We start from the raw sequence: 15,479 nt of genomic DNA on the forward strand, positions 1-15,479 counted from the left end.
TTGTGGTGTTTCTTCTGTTTGATTCTCTGGTTACAGCCACGGTGGCTCTGCAGACGAGACCAACAGCTCTTTACCTTCAGAGACAGATCATCTGCCTCCCACCGCTGCTGAAAGATCCTGTCCTCCATCTTTCTTTGGGTCGTTTTTGGGGAGGGGTGGATTCAGTGTGTCTGCAGAGACTGGTAGCATGGATGCTCATGTTCGTCAACAGAAAAGTAGATGTGTGTGTGCTTTAAACTCGCGGGCCAGTACTCAGAGAACCTTGATATGATCTTGGGGGCCAAATATAACTTCACCTCGGGCCAGATTTGGCCCACGGGCCTGAGTTTGACACCCCTGTGCTAGTGGCATGCTAGTGGTGTGACTCCAGGGATGGTAACGTCAGTCTGTCTGTCTGCGGTCCACTACTGGGGTCCAGAGCAAAGTTTTCAGACTGTAGGGTGAGGATATTGAACGTGGAAGCGCGGAGGAAGAGACATGGGGCAAAGATCCTGTGTGAGGTGAAAGGGACAGGTGCATGATGGGGTTCTAAAAACACATCAGATGTAGTTTTGCCCGCTGATATGGCTCGCTCATGAACCCAACACGGTAGCATCAGCAGCAGCAGCGACTCTGGGTGCAATAGACTCTTTACAGTGCAGATATTGTGACTCTTCATAACATAAGGTAAAGCACCGGTGAAAGACGTTTAATTAACAATGGCTCAGTTCATGCGTCCCAGGAAGCCATGCCTATGAGCCGGCATGCACAATAACAGGAACCTGGAAGTAACTCACATAAATGGTATGCAGTTGTTCATAATGTTATCAGTTACAAATGTGTTGTGCTGCTCTGACATGGTGACTGTGAAAGAGGTCTATCAAGGTACGGGAAGTAGCATTGCTGCCTAAAACAACAGGTTAGAACAGAGTCAGAAATATGAACTGTGTCTTAAAGTGTAACAACTTGTTTGGGCTGCCTCTCAATATGGCCGTAGCCGTCTGCTAAGACTTGTAGCCTGTCTTTATTTAATAAACTCCGGGTTCGCTAACCACGCTGTTGGTAATTCGTTTTATGTGTAAGGATTGTGATCGAGCCACTGCAGAGGTTCGGTGCTATTTTGAACAATATAAGCGGTTAAAAAAGGCGTTTTGGTTACACTTGAAGCTGTGTTTACAGACTGGCTCGAGTGACTCACCACCTCACTGCGGCCTCAGCGTGTGATTTGTAAAGAAGCGCAAGCTAATTATAGAACCTGTCTTTCAAGTTGATAGAGAGTTAGCAAGGTGAACCTGGAGTCCTCAGGCCTCATGCTGACAGAGGCAGGAAAGGCCCATACTGTTGTGGAAACGTTCACACTGACATTGATACGGTTTAAGATACACTAAAGATGGTAACACTATAGTGTTCTGGGGAGTAATCGGGAGTGTGTCCATTGCTAGCTGTTTAATTTGGTGCACACTAGTTCACTTTGGGGATCCTTTGACTTTTTGTCTAACGCCATCACCAGGTCAGAATTTCATTTTGCCCAATTCCTTTGGTTCATGACTAAAGACCTGCTAAACAAACAAACAAACATGCTATTTATGTGTTTAGTGCTAATTAGCAAAGTAAGCATGCTAACACGTTTAACTTAGACGGTGACCAGATTATACCTTTTAAACATCAACATGTTAGCATTGGCACTGTGAGCACGTTGGCACTCATTAGCTGCAGTGTCTGAATTATACTGAGGCTTAGAGCGTGATCACACTGTCCTCCCAGACCACGACCCGGACTTTAGGGTACTTGTCCCCCCTCCCTCTCCCCCCCGCGCCCCAGCCCCGTTTGTACTCACACTGCCTGGGCCTCGGCCAATGCTTCTTGCTGTCCATACGCCATCACGCCGTAACGTCACACGCATTGATCGCGTGTGTGTGACTTTGTTTCCAGATCTTTCCGTAGACCTCTGAGTTTTTGTGCGTCTTGTCGACTGTTTTTGAATCTTTTCATCGACCAAATCTGCAGTAAACACTCCACCTCCGCATCACACCAACGTGAACCTTTCACCGCCATTGTTGTTGTTGTTAAATGTCCGCGCATGGTCCGTCCTTCTATTTACATGTCCGAACAGGCGGACATAACGCTACTGCCGTAGGGCTCGTGCTCGTGCTCGTACACGTGCGCACGCTCGTGCTCGTCCATGTGCAAACGGCTCCGCTAAAGCCCACCTATTTCAAGCGGGCCGTGGACAGTCCGCTGGCCGCAGTTATGCGCGGAGCGGGTGCACTCACATGGCTTAAAGGTACTAGACTTTAGCTGAAAAAACGGTTTTGGCCGCGGCCAAAAGGACAGTGTGAGCACGCTCTTAATGTTCTGCATAAATAAGGACATGGCCACTTTCGGTGACAGGTGAGCGCTGTCACAGGTAGCTAGCTGAGGCTGTAGGCTTCATTTGGCCTTCTGTGAGAGATCCTGGAGGTATGTAGTGCAGTAGCCAGTCGTGGCATTAATGTGAAACTGTTTTCCAGCATTTTATGCGCTAGTTTATTTTGCAACCCAATGGCCACAGATAAGAAGGATTAGGCCCAAAACTTTTTATATCATTATTTGTATCGAGGCTGAAAGGTGAGATGTAATGAAAGATAACTAAGCTAAAGAGAGAATACGAGTTTTAAATAGAAATATCATCAATAATGAGCAAAAAACGTATTTTTTCCTCCCATGCGTCTATAAATGAAGACACCCATTTAGTGTGGAGTTGGTTGCGACTGTGCCATCCTGCTATTTGTGTTCCTTAATGACTTTCTAATTCCTCATCAGTGGGTAGCTGGCCTCCACAGCAGGCAGACAGAGAGCAGTGGCAGGGTGCCATCCAGGAACAGGTGGTCTTCCATGTCAGGCTTATGGTGTCCGTAGGCCTCAGTTACACCCTTTGGGTTTTCACTGGGATCAGTGCTGAGCTGAACGTTCGAGCGCCTGACTTTGACTCCAGATGCTGATTCATTTGTTGCCGCTGCTATTTCAACTAGTTCTGTTTTTGAACAGTGAACAGGAAAGAAATTAGCAACATGTAAGCTTGTGACTGCAGAAGGTGATCTTAGCCAGTCACAGGTGGGTATTTAACCGTGGAGGCTGTGGAAGAAGCAGAAGGACTCCGTGTGTGTTCTGTTTCATCTGTTCTGCATATTTACACTGAGCACTGTACATACTGATGATTTTCTCCAGAAAGTAAACAGCAAGTGACATTGATTTACGCCCGTCAACTAAAGCTCACTTGTTTGATCATTAAAATAACCTGTGAAGTTCTTCGGGGAACATTTCCACCTGAACGTCGGGTCAAACTGTGAGGATGGGAATATGAAAGATGTTTATGTTTCTTTCATCTTATTAAAATCTTCTATTGAGTCATTTTGTAAATATTTAAACTGTCAGAATCACTAAGCTTATATATTTTTTTAATGTTCATTATCTTCTGGGCTACACGGCGGTGTAGCGGTTAGCACTGTCGCCTCACAGCGAGAAGACCCGTGTGTGCGTGGGTTTTCTCCGGGTTCTCCGGTTTCCTCCCACAGTCCAAAGACGTGCAGGTGTTCGGTTCATTGATGACTCTAAATCACCCGTAGGTGTGAATGGTTGTCTGTCTCTGTTCGTCTCTATGTGTCCTGTGATAGACTGGCGTCCTGTCCAGGGTGGACCCCGCCTCAGCTGGGATCGGCTCCAGCCCCCCGCGACCCCGACAGGGACAAGCGGTTGAAGATATATATATATATATAGACTGTTACTCTCAAACAGTCTTGTGTGTGTTCCCGTTTGTTCTCTTCCACTACTCTTAAAGGTTTCACTCTGTCACATTGGTCAATATTGACAGAGTTATATCCAGGTCAGACAATTCTCTTACACCTTCCTGAATACTTTGCAGTATTAGGATTATTTTTCTGCGTACAATAGATTAGGTACGTCTTCTCTGCAAGACTGAGACTCACACACGTCCAGGAGACACTGTGATCAGAACCTTTACTGCTTGCAAGGGACTAATCAAGTTCCCATCGCAGACCAGCACGAGACAAAGCATTTGTTTACCTTGATCAGCTGTCGTCAGCTTCTTCTCTTTGTCTTTTTATAGCCTTTTTGTTGCTTTGTTGTTGCCATGACGTCCGTTAAGCTTATTCATTGAATATCACATGCATGAAAGTATCTTTGTTTTGTTTAATGAGACCAAAACAACTGGATTACAGTACGCTGACGTTAGCACGGTTCCATCAAACTGCAAATCTGTATCATATTTTTTTTATTTGCATCTGTAGATTTGTCTTAAAGTCCCCAAATGTTTGCATCGGATAATGACTCACATGCTTAAACACAGCAGAAAACTTCTTAATGTAAATCAAACACTAGGGAAGTTTCATGGTGATATCCATTAGTTTATATTTCACCCTATTCATCTGCTGTGTTTTACAAAATTAATACAATAATAAACCAGCATTTTATTTCTTATATTCTGAGTTATGATATATATATATATATATGTATATATATATTTATACGAAGAGCTCTTTTCCAAAACGAGATCAAAGCCAAATTTAAAAAAAATGAGTTTGAGCCTCTTTGCTGTAACAGAACCTTTTCACTGCTTCATCAGTGTTTCATCAAATCTCTTTATTTCCTGTTTAATGGTCTAAAGATGCAGTTCCTTTCCAAACCGCGACCAGCGCCAAACCTATGTTTAGCCTAAACGCCAAACGTCCTCTCGACCAATCAGAATCCAGTGAGCGTTCTATGCGATCCAACATGGCGGCGCTCTGAAGCGGGAGCGTTTTTTGTTTCGTCCGTCCGTTCAACACGTTCACACTGAGCCATAAAAACCATTTTGACAAGATACATGAATATTAACCAAATGTGTGGGTCTGGGTAAAAAATGTAATTTTCCTTAAAACTATTAAAATGAATTTATAGCGTTTTGGAAAAGATATATATGTAAATATATATATATATATATATATTTATATATGTATATATGTATATTCTGAAGGTTTTTACACAGGGGTTTGTCCATATATCATTCATAGGCTGCTTTATATAACATTTAATTGCTTTTGTTTGTTTGTGGCTGTTATTATTATAGTATTTATGGAGTGACAAAGATAAATCCATTATTCCCTTTGTGGAAACCTTTAAATCTGATACGTCCACAAAATTAATTTTGAACTTCCCATATTCAGAGTTCGGTTGTTGAAATGTGAAACTGGCATATTTGATAAGATAACACTACAACTGCCTATTTAAACGTGAAATAACAGAAAACTTGTAATGCTAAATCTAATTATCTTAATGTAAGTAGTCCACTGGGGAAGTTTCATGGTGATATCTATTCAGATGGTGACCCTGAGCACCTGGTTGGTAGTGTCTTCCCTTAGAGGGGAGATGCATTTCATCCAGTTCTCCATCAGAGAGGATGACATCCCCTGACACCACTCCTCAGGTCGACCCCTGGACAGCTCAAATATTGCATGGACATTCACAGGGTGCACAGTTTAATGTGACAGTGAACGACAGGATGCATTTTAAAGTGCATGGAAGAGCCTTTGCAAAAATATCTCTCTCCGTTTTTCTTTCTTTTTCCCCCCACGAGGTTTTTTTGTGCACTCAAAGGAACAGACTCCAGCTGACTTTGGTTCATTCATTTTTACAAACGAACTCTTCATTTACAGTTACAGCTAATATAATGCTGAATAAACACAATAACGCTGGGTTCAGACTGTGTCAAAGAGAAGTAAACAGTAAAATGAGATCAGATGAAATGAAACATCGGTGTGTGTGCTGCAGGGCGAGCTTGCAGTTTCTCCTTTTGGTCAGGACGAGAATCAATCGTGCCCGCTGTAAGAGATAGAAGAAGATAAACAGTGTTTTTCCACAGAAGATCCCCCATTGGTGACATAAAAGTGGTGTGTATGTTTCTGTTTATTTATTTAAGAGGAGACAATGCACATTAATTAACATGAGCATTGAAATCCAACATGTAAATGTGCCAGATTAGTCACAGAGACTCATCTCCATCTGCAGTCTCTGGCAGGTTGATGCAGTTAAAGTAGAACATACAAGAGCAGATAAACACCCAAACACAGGAACAAGCACACATAAACACACGAGCACAGACAAAGAGATCAGCTAGAAACATCAAATAAAATCGGGTGAAGAAAGTTAAAAGAACCCAACCCTCCCACAGTCATGCACAGAGACACACAGACACACACACTCACACCTACGCAAACACTAGCTGTCACTACAGAGACACGGCCGGGCAGCGAGACCTGAGGTACAGAGGAGGCTAGAGGAAGCTGCCTTTGGGGGGGGGGGGCAACCACACCGGGAGAGATCCCAGTCCAAGGTCACAGGGAGCACCGCCACAGAGACCCCCCCGACCCGGGCAGACAGGAGCCTCCGCACCAAGGTGCAGAGCCCTCTAGCTTCCCGGGCCGGAGCCGTCCATGGGACAGCACCCCCCGCGGCCAGACCAGAGACAACTCCCAACCCTTGAGGCGCCCTGAGGAAACACTGGAGATTAAAAACTGTTGCCTAAAACAGTAAAGGGTTCAAATATGGAGGCTAAAAACACGAGGGACTAAAACATAAAAGCATAAAAGCATAGAGGCTAAAACATGAAATAGAGAATTTAAAGTGGTATTCAGTATCTGATAATCAGCAAAATACAGACAAAGTAAAACCTGATACTTGGAAGCTTTTTCTGACGACAGCATCCAAGAAAAATAAGATGTACACATCCCAGTAAGTGTGTCCGCCATGACATCTCTCCTCCACCACGCTGGTCAGATCACTCACAGCGAAATAACAGCACACATCTACCGGGCCTCCTCTGATCTCACCCGGGAAGGAGACAACACTTTTCATATCAATACCCTGTCATCTCACAATGTGGCATCTCCCCCTTTGAAGGCGCGGTAGCATTGTTGCAGCTTCTCAGATGTGAAACTTTAGCTTTTATCATCCTGTTTCGGGTAAGGAGGAGAGGAGCGGGAGATGAAGGAAGCCATTTCTTTTTAAACTGGGACCCACCAAAGTGGAAAGAAACGGCGCGTTGACAGGTGTGTGAAAGGAGTTCTGCCGGGTCAACTGGGGAACTTCAGAGACCGGCTTAGAAGGCTTCATAACCGTGCGCACTGGCAGCAGAGCAAGTATCAACCGTACGAATCAGAAGTCAGCCTTTAGAGCCAGTTTCCATGGATGCCTGCAAATGCTTTTACCAGAGATCATTGTCTGCTCAGAGCGGGCCACATAATGAAAGGCTCGCTAACGTGCCACCAAAGAGTCTTAAGGCTGAAGCCAGAGAGATTTGCTCCTTGTCCTGAATTAGCAGCCAGCTGTAAACTACAAGTCCCATTCCACAGCAGGAGGATCGCTCCTCCCATTAGCCTTGGCACGGTGCCGACTGCAAATGTGACTTCCGTGGTCGTCAGGAGACCCAGTCGGGACAAGGCTCTCTGTCACTCACGACGACACATGTCATAAACTCATTGTCTTGCCATCAATCCGGGGACCTAACCACCTCCACAGCAGATGGAGGCCCAGCAGGATGACAGGGGGCCGTGCCCTGAGCCTCTGCCCCACACAGAGCGCACGCGGCAGGAGTAAGAGGGGCCACAACTATAGGGGAGCCCCTTACCCTGGACTGGACCTCCCGTGGATACACCTCTGGATGAAGTCCTAATGGTGTCCATGATTAATTAGAGCTAAATGTAAGTATGCTCGTACGCTCCTGCTGTATGAGAGAATAGCTTTGCTTCTGATGTGATTATCTAGTCCATCACATAACTATTTAAAAGTTTCTCTCTCTCGTCAGCTTCTCCTTCATGTCGGCAATTACTTACAATCTGCCAGTAAATACACAAAGGTCTAAAACCACAGTGAGCAACACCCCCCCCAAATTTAGGAGTGAAAACAGCGATAATAAATCTGGTCTGCAAGGATAAAGATGTCTTGCCTCCCATGAATGGGTAATGATATTCATAAAGCCCACCTACTGGGGACACAGGAAAAACTGTTCCTAAGCAACAACATACACGCTCTTACAAGATACATCTAGGGAAATTTTGACCGGATTGGGATTCAAACAACAGAAAACCCTTAACTAGGCCATGTTATGAGTCTGCTCCCTATGGTCTCTGTATCTGGGTGCCTTGTTTGCCGCCAACCCCCCCCTCCCAGCCCAACTAATGATACATAATGTATTTCAACAAAAAAACAATAAGACAACAGGAACGAGCTTGTGGTGTGTTGCTTCTCCAAATCTCAACTGTTGTCAATTAGTTCAAAATGTGACGTGAATGATTATAAGTTGCATATTATTCTAAATAAAAGGCCGCGGTACAAGTCACTGCACAAAGGTCAAGAGCTGGTCACACAACTGTCTGGTTCCTGTTCGCCCTCCAGCACACACATTTCACATTTAGTGGTTGATGAGAAAAGTGATGGCCCAGGTGCATTAAATAAGTCTTACGCCCGTTTAATGTCATTCATTGGTGCATGGTGGAATTACTGAATGTCAGAAACGTTACATTTGGTGAAGGAAACAAAAATTACAAATGATTCGAGGCTGGAAATCTTGTCAAAACCATGTGAAAATATGAAACAATAAGACATTTTGTTAGATTTTCTCTTAAGGGTGTTATTTATGTATGTTATGTAGGGCTCTATACGTGCAGCTAGGCTTAAGACACTTGATTGGACCATCTTACCATCTGCACTGCCGCGTGTGTATTTAATGGTGTTAGATTGAATGTGATTTCTATTATTCCCTCCATCCAAAAAGGTCTAAAAACAATTACTATTCAGTAATGAGTGATGTTTGTCATTAATTACAGCTAATCAAAGACAGCAGATGACTTAAAAGCGCCACTCTGCAAAGAGCTCCCGGAGGTCAACTGACAAAACATTATCCTCTGGGTACAGCACTTCCAGGAAGACGATCAAACAACAGCACAAAGAAAAAAAAATGTGTTTTTAAAGGACCGCGTGATAGATCATCCTCAAAAAACGCATCACAAAATTATTAATCAGCACCTCAGCGCTATTATCGGCTCTGCAAATCAACGCATTAGGGTGAAAAATGTAAGCGTTCAAAATCCTTATTTTCTTTCTGTGAAGACTCGACAATTTATAAAAAGATTAGGGAAGGTAACGCTGCTCCCTCTGCTCTCATATACATCAGCTTCTGCTGTCACCAAGTGACGACTCTTTGAACAGTGTATCTGTGTACCCAATATTTAGCTATGGTTGAGGAAGAGGCCAGCAGAAAGGCTTCATTGCCCTCTTGTGGTGAAACCATGTGACATTCATTCAGCTCCATCAGTCACGAGGCCTCCTATGAACCTCAGCGTGAATGCGGGTGTCTGTCATAAACACGAGGTAGGAAAGAGCCGCGTGTGCAGCTGGAGGGAACTAAGGAGATGCTTTTATTCTGAAAAACATCTCTATTACTGCACTATAGTTCTGTTACGTCTGCTCATTACACACATGTATCACGTCTGACTTCATCTGAATCCGATCACTGTCCACTTATATCTTCTCTGCACTACAGTTCTGTTTACACCTGTTTCAACAGTCTACTGCATGTTTACATTGTTTACATCTTATACACCCGTTCACATGTCTGCTTACATCTGATACACACGTCTTTCTACATCTCACGCCGACGATGTTCTCTGTATCTAACCTGTACTAACACACTAACATCCTGACACTTACTCTTCTTTTACACTTTATTCTTGTGTTAGGTTAAAATGTTTTTGTATAATTGCACTGTTGTGATTTGCTGCTCTGTGTGCCCTGAATTGCCCCCCGGGGACAAATAAAGTTTTTTGAATTGAATTGAATTGAAGTCTGTGCTTTACCTGATGAGGTGAATTTTGATACTGTAGCAGGCTTGGTGGGGCCTGGAGGCAAGTCCAAAATCAAGTCATCAACTTTACAGAACACCTTTCAGAGAACGTTTTGCATACCAGGTCATTTTTGACTTTCGTGGTTCAGCGTCTCGGGCTCAGGAGTGCGCGGTCTCTTGGTGCTCGGGGAGCTCACGAGAAGAGAAGGACTCTTAGTGCGCACTCACACTGTCCATCCGTACCGTGCCAGAGCACGTGTCACGGCTAAAGTCTAGTTCGTTTGACCAGTGTGAGTGCAACTGCACCGCGCCTAGGCGCACGTGTACGAGTGCGAGCACGAGCACGAGGCCTACGGCGGTTCTGAGGTCATTTCCTGTGCGCCTGTTGGGACGTAGAAAAAAGAAGGAGGGACCATGCGCGGACATTTCAAACAATGGCGGTGAAAGGTTCACGTTGGTGTGATGCGGAGGTGGAGTGTTTACTGCAGATTTGGTCGATGAAAAGATTCAAAAACAGTCGACAAGACGCACAAAAACTCCGAGGTCTACGGAAAGATCTGGAAACAAAGCCACGCATCGCCATGACGTCATCAATGCGTGTGACGTGTTACGGCGTGATGACGTATAGGCAGCAAGAAGCATTCTCCGAGGCCCAGGTAGTGTGAGTACAAACGGGCCTGGAGGGGGGGACAAGGACCCTAAAGCACGGGGCACGGGACGCACGCACAGTGGGAGGGCGCCCTTACTGAGTGAGACACCTGTGGAGGAGTCAGAGCAGGTGAATGTGTTTGGCTCCTCGTGAGATTTGAACTTCTTGGATGAAGTTTCTGAGTTTCTTTGCAGCTGGAGGATTTGTGCAGGGTGCAGCAGGTTTGCTCGTTGGCCACAGACACTGATTCCTACACAGAACAAGGAAAATGTTTTTGTTTTGTTTGGCATCGATTGGTTTGTTGCAATTAGTTTTGTAATACATCTTACTGCAAGTACCAGGCATGTTAAAGGTATGGTTTTGGGCCTTTAGAGTTCAAGAGCGCCATCAATCTTCCCATCTAAGTCTTTGAAAGGAAGCAAAAAAGCATATTTCCCAAACAATTCTCTTAAAATGAAAATGTCACATCAGAAAATACTTTATGTTCCCACCAACAAAGCATGGAATGGTTTAGCGTACCTTGTCAGCTTTGACCTTCTTGTCGTCTTGCATCTCAGAGTGAGGCCGGGCTTTTCTCTCTGTGGCTGCGCTGACAGGTGGTGTGTGTGACTGTGGTACAGTGGCAGGGATTTGTCAGCTATCTGTGGACTCCGGTTTTTGACTGAAGACCTTTTTTGCATCGTCCATTAGGCACCTCCCAGCTCAGATTGTCCCGGGTCAAGCATGCGGCTGATATGGTCACCCCCTGTGGTAAATCTTACAGCTCTTTGCCTGACTGTAGACTGCAACAGCAACACACAACCTTCTCCATTTCTACTGAATTAGTCGCGGGTCCAAGCGTGTGAAGTGTGTTTCCTCAGGAGGGGGGCTGGAGTCTCCCTTAGAGAGAGGGGGAGAAGTTCAGCATCCGTGAGGAACTCGGAGTAGAGCCGCTGCTCCTTTGCGTTGAAAGGAGCCAGTTGAGGTGGTTCAGGATCATCTGGTAAGGATGAACCCTGGGCGCCTCCCTAGGGAGGTGTTCCAGGCACGTCCAGCTGGGAGGAGGCCTCGGGGAAGACCCAGGACCAGGTGGAGAGATTAGATCTCCACACTGGCCTGGGAACGCCTCAGGATCCCCCAGTTAGAGCTGGTTAATGTGGCCCAGGAAAGGGAAGTTTGGGGTCCCTGCTGGAGCTGCTGCCCCTGAGACCTGACCCCGGATCAGAGGCTGAAGATGAGATGAGATGAGAAAAACATACTAGTATCATTGAATGACAGGAGGTCAGAGCTCAGGTCTATTCATATTATTATTATTATTATTATTATTATTAAAGACAAGCCCAATCAGCCACTGTGTGCTCATTTCCTCTCTGTAACAGACACAAAGTCAGGACGTAAACACATCTAACTATACAAACGACAAGCCAGTTTTAATGCTTTAGCACTGTAAATTGAGAGTTCATGTATAAGAACAGAAACTAACAAACTGACATTATCACTTAAAGAGCTAATGCTGAAGAGAACTCAATAATAGAACCATGAAATCATGTCCTGGACATCTCACTTGGTTTTGCCCTTGGATCCAGAGAAGGACTGAGTACTGAGGACTCCAGCAGTCCAACCCTGACGGAGCGAACACAACATCATTTTGAACCAGCGCCAGAGTAGGTGGAGATAAAATATTAATACTGTTTCCTCCTTCGGCGAGAAACACGGCCATGAATAAGAAGCATTCTCACCCGGAGACGTGAGATCGTCTACGTTCGTTCCAGTTTTACTTCGACTCGGCTCCTCGTTGTCTTGCTCTGTGTACTCACCGCTCGAGATGCTGCGTCTCCGTCGCCGAAGCAGCTTGCAACAGAATGCAATGCCTTGAAACACAAGAGACAGAACAGTGGTAACAGATGCCACAGCCTTAAGCCTGTGTGAACACAGGAGCCGTACAACATTATTCAATCTTCTGTTTCACCAATAGTCAGTCGTAGTCATAGTCATAGTGCACTTCTGATCAATATCTAAAGCAGGCCGAGCTGACTGTTTTAAAAGGGAAGTGGCTCCTGTCATGAAGCTGCGTGTGTGTTTCGTGTTAGCGGCTCACTTGCTGGTGCCTACATCATTAGTCATTTACCGCCGGTTCTGATCCTCCAGGTGATTAATAATTATGTCACCCAAGAAAAAAAAATTCTATCCGAATTCATCTCATCTTCAGCCTCTTATCCTGGATCAGGTCTCGGGCGCAGCAGCTCCAGCAGGGACCCCAAACTTCCCTTTCCCGGGCCACATTAACCAGCTCTAACTGGGGGATCCTGAGGCGTTCCCAGGCCAGTGTGGAGATCTAATCTCTCCACCTGGTCCTGGGTCTTCCCCGAGGCCTCCTCCCAGCTGGACGTGCCTGGAACACCTCCCTAGGGAGGCGCCCAGGGTTCATCCAGACCAGATGATCCTGAACCACCTCAACTGGCTCCTTTCAACGCAAAGGAGCAGCGGCTCTACTCCGAGTTCCTCACGGATGCTGAACTTCTCACCCTCTCTCTAAGGGAGACTCCAGACCCCCTCCTGAGGAAACACAGTTCACACGCTTGGACCTGGACCTGGTTCTTTGGGTCCTGACCTGGACCTGGTTCTTTGGGTCCTGACCCAGCTTTCATGACCACAGGTGAGGGTAGGAACCAGGACTGAGGGTAGATCCAGAGCTTTGTCTTCCTCAGCTCTCTTTTCGTCACAACGGTGCGGTAGAGCGACTGCAGCTCCGCCCACGCTGCTCCGATTCTCCGGCCAAACTCACGCTCCATCGTCCCCTCACTCGTGAACAAGATCCCGAGGTACTTGAATCTGAATTACTTCAATTACTTCAATTACTTCAATTACTTCAATCCGAATTATGCAATATAAACAAAGAGAGATCCGAACACACGGCAGATTTATTCAAACAGGAGAAACAGAAATAACAGAAACTCCGGACCGACACAAGGACGGCACATTTAAGTCAGACGGCACATTTTAACGAGCGTCACTCTGTATTTAAAAGAGCAAAGCCTGTCTGTGCATCCATACAACAAATGAGCTTTCATTCAACTTTTACATTTGTTGAGGGTTTAAAGTTTCTGTGAGAGGGAAAGTGTCAGGAGATAAGACCTTCGGGTAAACTTGAACTTGCACAGCGGCTCACGAGAACAACCCTTAAATCCATTAAGTGTCTCAGTTTGGCTGAAAACATTAAACAGTAAAAAGCCTCATGAGTTTAAAAGAAGGTTTCAAAAACATGTGTTTGGTTTGTACAGTAGGGAAGACGGGGGTGGTTCAATCAGTCAATCAGTCAATAAATAAATACATAAAGGACAAATGTAGGACTGTTGAGGGAGTTTGCAATGGTTTTTTGTTGTTTGTTTGTTTTCTTTTCACTTATTTATGTGTTGTTATGTGCGTCTTGATGGTGTCTTTATTCATTCATTCATTCATCTTCAACCGCTTGTCCCTGTCGGGGTCGTGGGGGGCTGGAGCTGATCCCAGCTGACATCGGGCGTGAGGCGGGGTCCACCCTGGACAGGACGCCAGTCTATCACAGGACACATAGAGACGAACAGAGACAGACAACCATTCACACCTACGGGTGATTTAGAGTCATCAATGAACCCAACACCTGCACGTCTTTGGACTGTGGGAGGAAACCGGAGAACCCGGAGAAAACCCACGCAGACACGGGGACAACATGCAAACTCCACACAGAAGGGCCCCAGCCGGGATTCAAACCAGGAACCCTCTCGCTGTGAGGCGACAGTGCTAACCGCCACACTACCTCATTGCAAAATAGCACTTTGGCTGTGGTTGCCTGGTGCCTAATGTAGACCGACAAAATATCCATGGCAACATGAGACACACACAACACGTGAGCCGGGAGAAAGAAAAGAGAACAATGGTGGCAAAATCCATCCCTTGTTCACTCTGTTCACTTAATAAACACTTAATACTTGATTACTCAATTATTATTGAAGTAATCCTTTGCACCACTGCATTGTTTGTGCAAATGTGTGAGTGGACAAATCCAAACCTACCATAACTATTCACAGTCTCTTAAGTGACTTAAGAGAAAGCCCAAAGTCCCAGACATCTGTATCTGAAAGAGCAGGAAACGCACATTGACACAAGTGAAAACTAACACCCTAACCTCCGCACCGCTATTGAGCACATTAGGCCTCGAGGACACTCTCCAGGTAAACACAAGTTGGGATGTAATGTGTGTGTGTGTGTGTGTGTGTGTGTGTGTGTGTGTGTGTTGCAGCAACAGTCAGTGAGGCGAAGAGGTGACGCTGTACAATCTGAGTCACCGATCTAAACACATCAGCGGCCCAGCACTCTCAAGATAATCTTGTGTGTGTGCGTGTGCGTGTGTGTGTGCGTGTGCGTGTGTGTGTGTGTGCGTGTGCGTGTGTGTGTGTGTGTGTAATGGTAAAAAAATCCCACAAAAATACACCATTAAGTCACCATGGAACAAAAAATATCATGGTTTTTGCTCCAAACTGTATGGGATTAGCAAAAATTGTGCATGTCTGCAAGTGGGAGACTCGTGTGTGCTCATAGACCCATTTTCATTCAGACGTTTGAGGTCAAAGGTCAAGGGACCCCTTTGAAAATAGCTATGCACGTTTTTTCCTCTCTACAATTTCAGCCTAACTTCGGAGCATCATTTAGCCCCATTCCTGATGAGCCAACATGACATGGGTGGTTGCCTAGCAATCATAGACTGTATATAAAGATGGATGTCGTGTATTTAATACCTCCCACTGTACAAAAGTAGAGTCCTGAGAAGTCCTGTTGATACACCTGCCTGTCGATCACCATCACAAGTTTTCATAGCATCAAATAACTTCTTAAAACCACTTATCAGAAGAAATGAACACTTGAACAATCATCAGCAAGATAAAACACCACCATCATCAGCAGAAACCATCTTTCTAAGATCCTTTCTGTCCTTTCTAATATGGAGGGTGTGGGACTTAT

The sequence above is a fragment of the Echiichthys vipera genome (assembly GCF_963691815.1).
Source record: "Echiichthys vipera genome assembly, chromosome: 19".
In the NCBI taxonomy this organism is placed as follows: Eukaryota; Metazoa; Chordata; class Actinopteri; order Perciformes; family Trachinidae; genus Echiichthys; species Echiichthys vipera.